We start from the raw sequence: 17,373 nt of genomic DNA, 5'->3' as shown, positions 1-17,373 counted from the left end.
ATCCTTATCATTTCTTCTTCGTAGTCAAATCTAATTGAAACTCAATCTTCCTCGATGTGACAATATGCGGAGGATCCAAACTATACCTTTGAAGCATCAATACATTACGAAACTTGTTCCTTTTCAAAACAAAGCTAATCAATAAGCTACTGAACTAATTCTTTTAACAACTTCATATGAACTAATAAATTCTCGAGCTTAACTTCCCTTGTTATATAAATCGTAATACATTTCCCCATGATAATACGTTGAGAAATACTTTATCCTTAACTTGGTATTTAATCTCTTTTTCCTTTTAATTCTGATTAAAAATTTATATTGATCGATAGCTATCCTAAGATTATCCTGAACAATCTATACCTTAATTTCAACTTCCTTGCTTATCTCATAACCTATTATATCTTGATCTTGGAATTCACAAAAATTTAACATCATTCGTCATTTCTTTATGTATGAAACTTCATAGGCAGTCATCTCGATATTTATCTGAAAAGTATTATTATTTACAAGCTTCCATAAAGGCAACTACTTTTCTCATGGCACTTTGAATTTAATTACACATACATTTCTATATTTTCTGAAATCTGACTAGTTCACTAAAAATGTCCATCTATTAGATACTATCAAAACAAGCACTTCGTGTAATTGAATAACTTACTATACCATTCATCATACTTATCCCTAGAGTAATAAATTCAGATTGTCATGAAGTGCAAATACATAATTTATAAACAATCTCCCACATTGAATCCTTCTTGTTGGGTGTTAGAGGAAATCTTGTGACAATATCTATCCTAATTCTCTCCCAATTCCATTGAGGAATAGAAATCACTTACAAAAATCCTGAAGACACTTGTGGTTCTACTTTAGCATGACGATAAACTAAGTAATTTAGAAACCAAATCAGTTATAACTCATACTATGCTTGACCACCTTTGCCATTTATTTTAATCCATATACATCATAATCTCTTTAGGATACATATTCAAAAGAATACAATGCACCACGGGAAAAAAATTCTTTCTTCAATTCCTTGTTATTTTGAATATAGCTCTACCTTTATATATTAATCATCCCTCAGACTTAACTTTAACATCTTTAATTCCATTTTTGTCCCCTTGTTCCATCCTTAATATGCACTTATCATAATTTATTTGAGGATCCTTTATTTGATCTAACAGAGTAGTCTTTAACCTTAATTCTATAATTAATATGCCATCTTCTTTCATTTATAATTGAGTATTCCCCAAACTTTCAATGGAAGAAAAAATATTTCGGCTTAACTCGTCAACTTCCACGTTAGCCTTTCTCGAATGATAATTGATAACTAACTTATAATCCTTAAAAAGTCTGATCTATCTCCTTTTTCTCAAGTTCTACTTGTTTTGATTCAACAAACACTTCAAACTTTTATTTCTTTATGATCAGTTTAGATATATCATCGCTCACCATGAATATAGAGATATTGTATCATCAAAGCAAGCATAACAACTGCTAAATCTAGATCATGAGTCTTGTCTCAAAACATAAGCCACAACTTTTCTCTTCTTACATTACTACGCATCCCAAACCATTATAAGATACATCGATATAAAACACATAATCCTTACAAAATTCATGATTTATCACAATTCTTTATTATGGCAGTTTGCACTACCTGTATAGAAGTAATATTTTGTATTAAACTACACCCTTAAAAATTATTCCATTTATCCCATTCGAAACTAGACTCTAATAAGAATCGAACCATATAAAGTACTCCTTCTAATTTAACTTATACAATTTATGGTGTATTTTCTAATTCAGCTTACAAAATATATTTTGAGCAGAATCTGTTATATCCCGATTTCTAACCTATCATCGATTAAAAATTCATATCTTCTAACATACAAATCAGAATCAGTTTCCGTTTTCTTTACATGAAACTAGATTGACAGTATAAGAATCACCTTTTAACACCACTATAAAATTTATAATGATTTTCCAAATTTACCTTAAAAAATAACCAAATCAAAGATCAATATTAGGAAACACTAATGTGCTTTTTAACTAATTAAGGAGTTCATCAATCCTTAGGAAAATATACTTATCTTTTACTATCACTTTATTTAGTTGATGGTAATTCTATCTATAACCATATAAAATCATCTTTCTTCTTCACCACTAATATTGGTGCGGCCCAAGGCGACACTCTCAATCTTATTCCAATCAAACAATTCTTATAATTGTACTTTTAATTTCCTTATCTTGTCAGAGTCAATCTAATTAAAAGCATAAATATCATCGCAATACCCAATAGTACTTTTATCTTAAATTATGTCCCTCAATATGGAGATAATTCATGTAATTTATTTGAAAATATGTCTGTATATTCTAAAACAGTAGGTATATCTTTTAACTTAACTTTTGAACTTGAATATCCACAACATTAGTCAAAAGGTTTGGCATCCTCACAACCATAACTTATTAATAGTTACTGCTAAAATAACCTTAGACAAAAAATTTATCTTTATTTTATTTTTCCAATTACTATAATCTGAAAACCTTCTGAGCATTTTAGAACTAATTTCTTTAAGCGATAATCTATTATGACCTAGTAGGGAAATAATTAATCCACACCCAAAATTATTTTGAATTTCTCGAAGGATAAGAATAATTCCATTTAGTTCACTAGGAACTTAGCTCTCTCTGAATTCTTAGCGGACAATTTATATACTACTCACCCTTATCTGGCCTAAAGGGTTTAATCTTTACTCTATCACTCAAGATCGATTCTAATCAGACGTCTCTCACTTTAATCAACTTAATACTTATATACGAATTTATCTAAGAATTAAAACGTATCTGTATTAATCTCAAAATCATCAATGATCTTAGGGTCATCCTCGAACTTGGAATCGTCTTCGATCTCAAGGCCATTTGAATATTATTGGGACATAATAGCATATTTCTCTGAAATGATATCATTCCTTCCACAAAATGGAGAAAAATCTCTGACAACATTATCCTTTCTAGGGAGATATACTAAAGTCTTCTTTGGTATGTTCAGATTAAGTACAATCATCCTTTGAGTATTATTAGACGATAATGTTGCACTAACATTCCTTGATGTGTCAGCGCACCACCATGATCAGATTGTATAAGAGGATTGATACTAACCTCCTTATCCTCACTACTAGCTTCATCATGAAGCTAAAGATAAATTGTTAGAGACGTTCCTTCTACTTCAAACATCTAATATAAATTCATATTATTTCACATTAGTAAGGAGCAACATCATTAATAAAATCAAATAACCATACCAGATCAGTAACATCGACATTCTAGTAGCATGTAAAAACTTTTTCATAGATATTAACTTCGGTTTAGGCCGAGAATTGTCTAAACCTGCAGCTCTGATATCAATAAATGTAACACATCTTTCTCATATACGTCATCGTATACGAGTCGGAGATGTCACATTAATCATATAAAACATGTACTATTTGAAAACTAATAAAATTTTATTTCATAAAAAAATTTCCAATTTAACATTCATAACAAAACTTGTAATGGCGTAAAATTGTAATTTAATATTTTATTGTTTAAATCGAATATGGTTTGTGACAGCAACTAGGAAGTTCACTACTGTTTAATAGCATAATTAAAACTGCCTAATTTAAAACTTAACAAAATCAACATTTAAAACATAATTTATAAAAATAATATTCATTTATACTAATAATTATAATTAATATTACTATATTTAAACATACTAACCTTTATATTACAAAACTATTTTTTTTATTTTTTTTGTAACTTTCATATCAGAGCTAATAAAATTTCTTTCATATCAGCCCAAAACGATCTTGGAAGTTTTACATCTGAAAGCAAACATTTGACTCTCTTAGTCAAATTTTGATACATTCTTTCAACTAAACCATTCAACTGTGGAGTCTTCGGTGGTGTCGTCTGATGTCTAATTCCTTGTCCCAGACAATACTCATGAAATGACCATGTATACTCGTCACCATTATGTGGTACGAATCCACTTCAACTTCTTCCCTGTTTCCCTTTCAACTAATGCTTGAAACTGTTTAAACACCTCAAAAACTTGGTCTTTTGACTTCAAAGTGTATACCCATACTGTTGATTCAATCGATCAAGGAAAATGGCCAAGAGTGGGTGAATTGGAAAATTAAAAAGTTGTTGGAAGCTTTTGAACTAAACCATTCAACTATGGAGTCTTCGGTGGTGTTGTCTGATATTTGGTTCCCTGTCGCGGACAATACTCATGAAATGACCCTGTATAGTCGTCACCATTATCTGGTATGAATCCACTTCAATTTCTTCTATGTTTCCCTTTCAACTGATGCTTGAAACTGTTTAAATGCCTCAAAAACTTGGTCTTTTGACTTCAAAGTGTAAACCCACAGTGTTGAATCAATCGATCAAGGAAAATGGCCAAGAGGGGGTGAATTGGAAAATTAAAAAGTTGTTAGAAGCTTTTGAAAGAAGTAAGAAATTAACACAAGGATTTTAGAGTGGTTCAACTTCCTTAATGAATTTTATCCACTACCGTAGCTTTTCCAACTAAGGATTTCAACAAATTCATTAATTTTTTCTAACCTTTTAGGAAAAGGTATAACCTTACACAACACTAAGATTTATACCCCAAATTTTTAAGTGTTTACCCTTCCTAAGAAGAAATTACAAATAACAAACTAGAAAACCTCACTAGGAATGTGTTTGCACAATTCAAGAAGAAAGAAGAACTCTCAACAAAATGAAACAAATAAGTACACAAGTGTTCTTTGAAAACAAAAAGAATATTGAAGAATGTTGACTTGATTTTGGCTCAAATTGATTGTTTTGGCTTTTGTTATGATCTCTTGTCTTCACATATGACTTGTAATATTGTTTTTATACATCTTCATTCAATTCTAGCTATTTAGGTTGTTGTGGGAGTTAATAGAGCCACTGGGAAGAATTTTCATGTAATAAATGCTACCTAGACGCCTTGAGTACCGATACTTGGGTTAGGAGTATCGGTACTGCCTGCATTAAATACAAAATTCTAGTCGTTGGTGAGAGAAGAGTATTGGTACTCCACCTATAGTACCAAAACTTGTATCGATACTCCGAGAGTATAAGTACGAAAATAGCCTATTGGAATCGAGTTTTTCAAAAACATAAAAGGAGTATCAGTACCTGTATCGATACTTCAGTGCATTTTCATATGTCAGTATCGATACAATATCAGTACCACATGAACTGTATCGATATTGTTCTTGCATTATCGGTAATACAGTGTTAGAATTTGATTTGTGACTCGATTAAGATCTGAAACCCTTTGTAAAACTGGTTGAAAAATATTTCTAGTATACGACTTGAATTTTTCAAAAGAGTAAGAAGTAATTATGAAGTTTTTAACTTTGAAAATAGTTTAGATATTTGACTGGTATAAATTTAAAAACCAAATTAAAAATAACCTTAAAATTTCTTTAAACTTATTTACTTATGGTATATCAAAATATCAAAGAATGGTTCAACAATCTACCCATTTTTGATATAACAAAACTTTTGAAAAATTTTTAAGATTTTTGTCTTAATATTTTCTTGAAAATAACTACCCCTTTACTCTAACATTTCTCCCTCTTTTTGTTAAATCAAAAAATAAAAAAAAAACAAGTTATAAATAGAAGCTGTGAAGATCAAACGTACCAAACGTGGTTAGTCAACATAAATAATGTTCTCAAAGCAATAAACATGATCATAAAACATATTGTCTCAAATATATAAAACTAGAAACCATATCAAGCATCCAAAATGACATAAATATCACATATAAGCATCCATGTGCATAAAAATCCAAAGCCATAAAAAAGTATTAAAATGAACATCTACAATCGAAATATAATAAAAAAAATATCCAACCAAGTATTAATACAATACCGAACATGAGCACAAAAGAAACAATCATTCAAAGAAAAACGATCAGGTGTTTGACGAAGAAGGATCATGATCTGAAGATAGAGCGTGAAAGGAAGCAAAGTCACAAGAAAGAGCGTTAATCATATCCATCACTGTGTTGAATCTAGCATGAAGATTGCATCAGGAGTCTACATACATTACCTCCAAAGATATTGTCGATCACCAATATCAAAAACCTGAGTCCCTAAAGACGTGAAGTGAGACTCTATGGTAGCAAACCTCATATCCATCATCTTCATGAATGTCTGAAAGTAAGGGGGTAAGCATAGTCGTATACGCACCGCCAACTTGAGGGGGATCGACATGAACACAGTTTTCTGGATCATTAACATCTCGTATCGAATCATTATTATGAGACTGAGGTGCATCAGAGTTAAATCATGTTGCTTGTTTACCTCTTCTTTTTCATGTCCTACCAAGCTTTTCCCATCCCGATTTACGAAGAGATTTAATATCAAAGGTAGGAGTTTAAGGGAATAGTGGGATATAGAGAGACATTGTTACCGGCTTTGAAAAAGTTATGGTTAAGAAGAAAACCATAAACAAGGGTATCAAATTTCTTAGATTGGGAGTTGTTAATGACATTAACAAGCTCTCCAAAGATAATTTGGGGAAATTTATTTGTTTATGATGTTGAAAGCAATGAATAACCAAATATCAACGTTACGAAGGGTGGAGAATTTACCAATGGATGGTCGAAACCACCAAGTGATAAAACCATAAACAAGGGTATCAAATTTCTTAGATTGGGAGTTGTTAATGACATTAACAAGCTCTCCAAAGATAATTTGGGGAAATTTATTTGTTTATGATGTTGAAAGCAATGAATAACCAAATATCAACGTTACGAAGGGTGGAGAATTTACCAATGGATGGTCGAAACCACCAAGTGATAATAAGTTGCAAAAAGCACTCATGAATGTTTAGGGTATTGACACTATGACAAACCTTATAAGTGGATTCAACAGTATCTCTTTCATTTTCTATACCCTTAACCTCTAGACCTAACTCTTGGTCTATTAAAGCGACGACATCTATGTGAAGGTATTGCCACATGAGATTGGAGCAAATACTAATAGTGGCATTTAGAGTTTGATCAACAACATAAACATCATTTGAATAGAAAATACAAACAAGTTGTTGAAAGGAAATGGGTTTGATTTTCAAGGTGTTTTCTAGTTTTCAAGATTGGAATTGCAGAAGGTATTTGAAATTAAGCTCGATCATGGAGGAAAGAGAAAGCATATGCTTGCCCCTAAGGGGTAAAGACTCAAAGAAATACGAGCAACGATGCCAAAGATTTTGACGACCTGGTTAATTAAAGCACGAGTTTTGAATGGTAAGATCATTTAGATTTGGAACGGGATTGGGAATATGATTTGAAGGTGGATTTGGAGGAGGAGGGTGGGATCGAGAAGACGAGCTTTTAGATGTAAAATGAAATGAAAACAAGTAATATATTTTAAAAAAATATAAATATAAATGTATATATAGAAGTACAATTTTTTGTATATATAAGTAAAAAAAATGTAAACAAAATAGAACAAGTAAATAATTTCTTTTAAATAAACATTGTGTATAATATAAGTTTATATATAAATCTATATGTATATGTATAAATGTGTAGGAAAAATATATATGGTTCATTTTTTATAAATAAATTTGATTTTTTTAAATTTGTTTTTTTTTGTGTAAAAAATTGTAAATTTGTAGTGAAAACGGTACATAATAGCGCAAAAATGTTGTATGAACTAGACCCATTCACTAATTTAACCCAAATTAACATGATTTAAGCCTAAATTTGGAAAAAAAAATAAGTTAGGATTTTAAAAATAATTTACCTTGAATCACAATTTGAGAAGGAAATCAGAGAAGATAGTTTGAATTTAATAAAGTGCAGGAAATAAACGTGAAAAATGACCCAAAAGATCCAAAAATGATGAAAAATGGTGGCAATTTGAGAGATGGATGAGAGGTTTTTTAATGGGTGTTTAGGGTTTGAAAAATAAAGAATTTTGGGATTTTTTAGAGTTATAACGCATTCAAAACTCCAAGTACTGGTACTCATTTAAATGAGTATCGTTATTTGTATGAAGAAATGGATAGTAACGATATAGAGTATAGATACTCATAACAATACTATAAGAATAGTATCAGTACTTGACAAACAATATCAATACTTATGAACAACAGTATCAATACTAAATGAACATTATCGATACTAAATGCACAAAATGGTCAAAAAAATTATAGCAAATAAGTCCTAAGATGTCATTTTTTATCACAAATTAAACATATTCAACATAATTGACCATATGAGACATAAAATTATGACCAATATACAAACATTCATTTAATTATACAAGATTTAACAACAAAAAACCTATGAATGCTAAAGTTGCATGAAACTTTAGTTAAAGTGCACCAAAAGGTCAAAAGTCAAAATGCATACTTTAGGGCATAAAAATTAGTATAGGCAACTCTATATAGACAAGGAAAACATGTTCAACCAAGAAAATACATAGTTAAGCATACTTTGAACATTTTATCAATTTTAATGAAAAATCCTAAACCCCCTAATTAATTGCATGGTAAATAAAAAATCATTTAGCATGTTCTTTCATAAAATCATAAGAGTGCATAAAAAATTTAAACACAAAGTCAAGGTAGGTTTGTCAAACCTAATTATCTCCTAAGTGCCCAAAATCTTTTCTTATCTAAAGGTTTTGTAAAGATATCCGCTACATGATGCAAAGTGTGTACATAATCTAGAACTATAACTTCCTTTGAGACATGATCTCTAACAAAATGATGTCTAATTTCAATATGTTTGGTTCTAGAATGTTGGATGAGATTTTTGGTGAGACAAATAACACTAGTATTGTCACACTGGATAGGAATATTACCTACATCAATTCAATAGTCTATTAGTTGTTATTCCATCCATAAAATTTGAGCACAACAAGTACTAACCGAAATGTATTCTGCCTCGGTGGTTGATAATGCTACACTATTTTGTTTCTTTAAAAACCATGAAATCAACATATTACCTAAAAATTTGCAAGTATCGTCCTATGTATTTTACAACCTCCATAATCCACATCCGAGAAGGCATGCAAGCTAAAGTTAGAGTCTCTAGGATACCGAAGTCCTATACTAGAAGTGTCTCTAAGGTATATAAAGATTCTCTTAATGGCTTGTAGATGAGATTCCTTAGGACATGATTGAAATCTAGCACACAAGCAAACACTAAACATAATATCCAGTCTACTTGTGAAAAGATAAAGCAAAGATCCAATCATAGACCTATAAAGCCTAACATCTATACACTTAGCTTCCTCATCCTTTTCAAGCTTTGTAGATGAGCTCATAGGAATGGCTTGGGGTTTCACATCGTCCAATCCAAACTTTTTGAGCATCTTTGATGTACTTTGCTTGATTGATGAAAATGCCATATTTTCTTTGCTTGATTTGGATTCCCAAGAAAAATGAGAACTTGTCGTTGTTATTATCTTAAACTCACCTTGCATTAACTTAGCAAATTCTTGGCAAATATTATCATCAATATATCCAAAAATAATGTCATCAACATGAACTTGAACTACTAACAAGTCTTTACCTTTACTTTTATAAATAACGTAATGCCAACCTTCCCTTTTGAAAAACATTTTTCAAGAAGAAAATTTCAAAATATTTCATACTAAGCTCTAGAAGCTTGTGTCAAACCATCTAAAGATTTTTATCAATTTAAAAACGTGTTTTGGAAATTTTGAATCATCAAAGCCGGGAGGTTGTTCATATAAACTTATTATTTTATAAAACCTTTTAGAAAATCACTTTTAACATCCATTTGATATAAGGTAAATTCATGATAACATGCAAATGCTAATAACATTCTAATTGCCTCCATCCTAGCTATGAGAGCATAAGTTTCATCAAAATACATTCCTTCTTCTTGAGTATACCCTTGAGCAACAAGTCTAGTCTTGTTCCTCACCATGTTACCACTTTCATCTAATTTATTCCTAAATACCCATTTAATACCTATAGTAGATTTGTCACTAGGCCTTTCAACTATTGTATACACTTGACTCCTCTTAAATTGATTTAACTCATCTTGGATAGCCCTAATCCAATGTTCATCATTTAATACTTCTTTGAAAATATTAGGCTCTATGCATGAGATAAATGCAACATTATTACAAATATTCTTAAGAGAGATCTAGTGGTTATCTCTTTCGATGGATCACCAAAAATTTTACCATCTTTAACATAGTTGTACTCTCTTGGGCATTAGATCTCTCTTTCTTCTAGAGTTAGATTCTTGAGGGCATCTTGAGTTTCCTCGTTCTTTATTTCGTTCAATGATGATTCACCAACTTCATTTGAATTTAAGATACATACATCATCATCAACACAAGAATCCTTTCTCGGAAGGGGATTATCATCGAAAACATGTATAGACTCTTCTACCACTAGAGTTCTTTTATTAAAGACTCGATAAGATGAATTTAAAGAATAACCAAGAAAAATTTCTTCATCCAAAATTCCTTCATTGAATTGGCCAAAATTATCTTTTTCATTATTTATAACAAAACACTTGCATCCAAAAGGATAAAAATAACTAATGTTAGGCTTTTTATTTTTGAAAAGTTCATATGGAGTTTTCTTTAAAATAGGCCTAATCATTACTCTATTAATCTCATAACAAGAGGTATTTGTGGCTTCCGCCCTAAAATACTTTGGCAAATTATTTTCACAAAGCATTATCATAGCCATTTCTTCTAATGTTCTATTTTTTCTCTCAACAACTCCATTTTGTTGATGGGTTCTAGGGGCTGAAAAATTATGGTTAATTCCTTTAGAATTACAAAATTCATCAAAACCAAGATTTTGAAATTTAGTTCCATAGTCACTCCTAACACTTGAAATTGAGTAACTTTTTCATTTTGATTTATTTTAGAGAAAGTGATGAAATTTTCCAAACCTTCATCTTTTGTAATTAGTAGAGAACCCATGTAAATCTAGAATAGTCATCTACCAAGACAAATGCATATTGTTTTCCACCCAAGCTAGTAGTTCTAATAGGCCCAAAATGATCGATATCGATCAATTGTAATACTCTATTAGATGATAAATCTTTAATAGGTTTAAAAGAAGAACTTTAGTGTTTGCCCTTAGCACATGCATCACAAATCTTATCAAGATCAAATTTTATCTTAGGCAAACCTCTTACCAAATTATCTTGAACAAGTTTTTGTAAAACACTCATGCTAGCATGTCCATGTTTTCTATGCCATAACCAACAATCATGCTCATCCTTAGAAACCAAGCATATATTATATATATCAATATTATCTAAATGCACCATATAAATATTTCTTATCCTTTGACCAAGAAGATTAATCCTATTAGATGCAATATCCATAATTTTGCAACTATTAGTCTCAAATAAGACATTGTATCCCTTATCACATAATTGACTAATACTAAGTAGATTATGCTTGAACCCATTCACATACAAAATATTTTCAATAAGAATGGAGGATTTGTTACAAACTCTTTCAATGTGACCTTTTAAATTGTCACCAAAGGTTACTACTCCTCCACTTTTAGCATTAAGCTCCAAGAATCGGTTCTTATAACTGGTCATGTGTCTTGAGCATCCACTATCAAGGTACCATGAATTTGAACTTTTGTTTTGTGCCTTGTAGCACTGCTCCACCTATAAACACATATTAATTTTTGATTTTGGTACACAAATTCTTTTGGGTCCAGTAATATTAGTTCCCAATAATCTTGTCCCATTAGGTATCCATTTTCAAGGATATCTTTATCATTAGTAGCCATGAGTCCTTTGGGGACCAATATACTTTTAATAACTTTTTTATGAGGTTCTTTAGGGACCTCTATGTTTGTAATAATTAAACCTATTTTTAATAGTTGGGTTTTGAATGTTCACCTTTTTCAAATCTTTTTACCCCAACATAGTTAAAAGAAGCTTTAAGATCATCATGCACTCTTGAAAGTAAGTTATGCAAGTCTTGATTTTCCTTTTCAAAATCTTCAAGTTTAACTTGCATATCTTTGACTTGACTTTCAAGTTCAAGATTAGTCTTAGAAAGTATAGCATTTTTATCTTTCATTTTTGAAATATTTTTCTTGTGCTTAGAAATCATGTTATCATATTCTAAGGCTAATTCATCATAAGTCTATTGTAATTCATCAAAAGAATAATAAATTGAAATAAATGAATTAGAGGTTACATTGGAATCATCTTCTATGGCCATGAGACACAAGTTACCCACTTTCTCATCATCACTCCATGTAGCTACATGTGCCTTGTGTTTCTTTTTGGAGGATCCCTTCTTCTTCAATCGTGTGTATTCAAACTTGATATGTGAGGTTTTTTGCACACATAGCAAATAGTATGAACATTCTCCTTTGATTCATTTTTGAAGTCCTCCTTTCTTTGGAATCTCCTTCCTTTGTTGGACCTCATGAGCCTCTTGAATCTTTTGACAAACATTGTCATTTCTTCATCTTCATTTGAGTCATTCTCTTCGTTAGTAGACTTGAGAGAAACACCAACCTTCTTATTCTTTTCAATTTCCTTATTTTTATTATATTTCTTCTCGAACTGTTGGAATATCATCTAATTTCACTTCCAATATCTAAGTATTTATTACATTAGCTAGAAAAGTTGTACACCCTTCCAACATCATTTTCTTTGTAGTCATTGTTAATATCACATTGGATGGTGCTTTCGATTTTTTACCAATTACTATGATTTATGAACCCTCAACATCCTTAAAAAATAATCACTTATGATAATCAACCCATCCATGATGTGAAGACAACCAATTCATGCCCAAAATAATCTTAAACTCGTTGAAAGGCAATTTCATCAAGTTTATTGGGAGCATAGCCCATTGGATCTTTATTGAGCATTTTATTCATATCTGAGTTACCCTTTCACTATGACCACTATCATCTCACTAAATATTGGTTATAATGAATTTCCTCTAGCTCTAATCAACTTTTTACTAATATACGAGTGAGTAGAACCAGGGTCAACCAAAATAAATATAGTTTCATCCAAAAGATGGAAGGTACCTGCTATAATGTCTGGGTCATCCCAATCCTCATTAGTCTTGATGTTATAAATCCTGGCTACTTCCTGCGTCTTTGGACGTTGGATTGACTTAGATATTCCTTATGATCTACCTCTTCCTCTACCTCTATGAGATGATGCTGTTGGTCTCTCATTTTGCATTGATTTGTCCATGGATCTCTTTGAGTTGAGCAGAATCGAATATATTATTGTATCGGGAACCATAACCCTTTCCTCTCTTGGCATGATAGGAAGTTGAAGATGTTCCAACTCTTTTCCCTGTCTACATTCCGTGATCCGTTGTTAAACTCTCCTCTTGAGCTCTTTCTATTGCCTTAGCTCGATTTATCACTTATTGTAGGGCATGCAAGTTTAATGCCAACATCATCTCTTTCATCTTAGGCCTCAATCCCTCGATGATCCAATCACGTCAAGCCTTGTCATTGGGAACTACTTCAATAGTAAAATGGCTTAACTTGTTATACTCAACCTCGTACACAAGTATTATTTGATCACCTTGTTTCAGATTAAGAAACTTCAGCAGTATCGCCCGCATAAACTGCTCACCGATGTACTTGTTCTTAAATTCATCTTGAAAGAACTACCAAGTCACTTGCTCAGTCGGTGAATACATTGCAGTGTTCGTCCACCATACTCTGGTTAATCCTTGAAGTAAAGATACAACTCCACCTAACTTTTCAGACTCTAAGAAGTGAATATTTTCAAGCATCACCTTGATGTCGTTTAACTATAAGTTAGCATCTATGGGGCCTTCATCCTCTTCTCCCTTGAACTCATGTGCTTCCAAACTTTTCAGCTCTTTCGGGATTAACATCTGTGATGCTGAAGGAGTAGGGGGAGGCGGAGGAGGTTAAAATCTAGTCAAGATCGCATCAAGAGCCTATATAAAAGCTCTATGATTTGGAACTGGCATACCCTGATGTATTAGTACGCTAGCGTGTTCAGATTGGATCGGATGCTCACTATTAACTTCGTTGCTCTCGCTACCCAACCCTTCTCGAACTTATTGTTCAGTCGTGCTCTGTGAATTCGCAGATTCTAACATCTAATACTATATACATAATAATAACAACTAAAGTTAGTAAGGAGTAAAAACAATCATATTCTATCGACACCATATCAGTAACCTTGACATCCTAGTAGCATGTATACTTTTTTTTAGTGTAAAATACGCTCGATTTTGGCCGAGAGTCGGCTAAACCTGTAGCTCTGATACCAATAAATATAACACACAATTCTCGTATACATCCCTATACACGAGTCACATATGTCACATGACTTAAAACATTTTCGTACTTGAAAACTAGTAAAAATAAATTTCTTTAAATAAAACAATTTCATATAATAATATTAAAACGTTTATTATCTATTAGTATGTAAAGTAGCCTTAAAGTTCAAACATAATATAATACTACAACCCATTTGTCAAATACATACGAGAGCATCATCATATAACTAATACATGCCAACTAGAATTATCAAAAGCAGACATTGATGTCATACAATTACTGATGAGACAAACTTTGATTTACGATGTCAGTTGTACTCCTTACTCCGTTCACACACCATTACCTACGCGTGAAGCCATCACACGCTAAGTATTTACTTAGTGAGACATAATAAAGTAAGTAAGACATTTAAAAAAAATGAGTAAACCATTATAAGATCAAAATATGATTATCATATAAAATACACACACGCATAAAAACTAACTTGATAAGTCAAGTTTCCGTCAAATAACCTGCTAAACAGTATTTCGTATGCCTAGCATCTTATAAATCAGTATATTCCAAAATATCCATTCACAACCCAATGTATGAAATGAGAATGCAAGGTACAAAATGATATGAAACTAATCATTTTCAGAATAGTAATCTCGTACGACTATCATCCTTGCACACAAAGTACCATAGTACCAAAGTACTACTCCAAGTACACAAAGTACTCTTACAAAAATAAAATAATACATTTTCTAAAATTGACAGATATCCATCTCACACCAAGTATGCCAATTACATACATAGTGTGTTAAAGTACACAAAGTACACTACAATACCACCTTATTTATGCTATTATTATTGAACCTATGACTCTCCATGTACATACAATATGCTTTAAAATCCAATTGCATGTTAAACATTTATTCCAAACCATTAGTAAATAATAATTTGTATGAAACACATCCATTCGTTTGAGGGCAGTTCATACCCTAAAATCATTCGTAAAATCTCTTTCATAAACTTTATGAAAATATTTCAAAATACAATAAAACATACTTTTATAAAAAAAATCGAGGTTAACTCATCGCAAGTCGTCCTCATATCATATAATTACATAATATATGCACTCCTGGTATGCCTTAATATTATGCCTTACTGTAGTCCAACTATTCTGTAACTTTATCTTTGCCTTTTTGCTTACTTGTCTCTGGATTTTGATTACGATCTACACAAAAATCCATAATCAGACATACAAATATAAAATACAATGTTAGTATCCTTACTAACATTTATACAAAATAATAATACAAAAAAGTACTATTATTTTTTAATTCTTTTAAAATTTATCCTAACTTTTCCTTTTAATTCATATTGGGCCCTTGTCATAAATTCTTCAATTAAAGCCCAAATAAGCCCAATAATTTTCCATCATTAAACTTACAACCCAATATCTCAACAATACCATAATTACCAATTAAGCCACTAACTTTCTCAATATTCACCACTTTGTACTTAAACTTTGCCAATTTTCTAAAATAGCTAAATTTCACATTCTAAATTCAATGTCATCCCTCAAACAATAATTTCCAGTAGAATAAATCATTTATTGAATAATTCTACAATCATCCCATAACTTTTAAAAATTACCAAATAGGTCCCTCAACTTTTGAAAATTTACAGTTTATCCCAAAAAGTTTTCTAAGGCTTGTAGAACCTTTCAAATACCATTTTTAAGCAATAGGAATTTTTCTACAAATTTTCCCTAACTACTTCCTCATGGTCGAATACTTTAGGGTTATATTACTCATATTTTTCACTCGATTCAAGAAAGAAGCCAACCTCTATTCAACATCTCAAAAATCAAACCCCTAACTAAATTTCATCAAAATACATCTTTCTACTAAAGTTAGGGTTTGGTCAAAATTAACTTAGGCTTATTTAGCCATGTATAAGTGATTTTAATCAACAATCATGCTTGTATATGATCCTGCAACATCAAAAACATCATAATCCTTCATCAATTTCATAAACCCTAATGTGAACATAAGCTCTAAAATTTAGGATCTTTGAACACAAGCAAGATTTTCATTCAATATTGATACCAAATGATAGCGTTTTTCGCGTAGAACAATTTTCTATTTCACGACATAATCTAAAATTTAAAAGATCTTCTCAAAAATCAAAAAGAAATTTTCTTCTACCTTAGGATGGTGTTCACGGATGGTTTCTGGAAAATAAGTTAAGTTTCATGAAATTTCTAACTTAATTTCATTTTAATTTAACCTTATTTAAGCTTAAATGATTTTTTATTCATTTAATTTGGGAAAAGACTAGTTTACCCTTAATGAACTTTCATATTTACCATAAAACCAAGACACCTCAACCTTATCATCTTCCAAAGTAAAAGATGAACAAATTCTTTTCCCACTTTACCGATTTGCCCTTGTAATTTTTAAAAATTAAAATTTTACCACTTTAATCCAACGATCCAAATTTAACATGGAAATAAATCTTCAAATCCAATGGTTTATATTATTTTCCATTATTTTAAAATGGGAAAATAATATTTTAATCCTAATTTATCATCCGTCAATTTTCTCCAAAATTTCTATTCAATCCAATTTACCAATTTCTTACCGAACTTTAACTCTTTCTGGTTTTCAACATAAATTTCCCCACTCTTAAGAGTAAACTATCTATTTATGAAATAAAAATAATTTTGGGAAAATTACTACTTAGGTCCCTAAACTTTTCCCACTTTTATACTTTGGCAATTAAAATTTCAAACTTACATTTTAGTCACTAACCAAAATTTGGGGTATTACAACCCTTCCCCCTTAATAAAAATTCGTCATCGAATTTCAGTGCGTAACTGATGTGAAAAGATGCAAATATTATCTTTTTATGTCATATTCCCTTTTCCAGGTAGCTTCCTCGACTTTATGATTCTCCAAAGAACTTTGACTAAAGGAATCGTCTTGTTTCGTAATTCTTTGACTCCTCTAGCTAGGATCTCAAATGGTTCTTCTTCATAAGTTAAATATG

This window comes from Hibiscus syriacus, unplaced genomic scaffold, assembly GCF_006381635.1.
Source record: "Hibiscus syriacus cultivar Baekdansim isolate YM2019G1 unplaced genomic scaffold, ASM638163v2 tig00111837_pilon, whole genome shotgun sequence".
NCBI classification, from domain to species: Eukaryota; Viridiplantae; Streptophyta; class Magnoliopsida; order Malvales; family Malvaceae; genus Hibiscus; species Hibiscus syriacus.
This window is presented reverse-complemented; position numbering follows the sequence as displayed.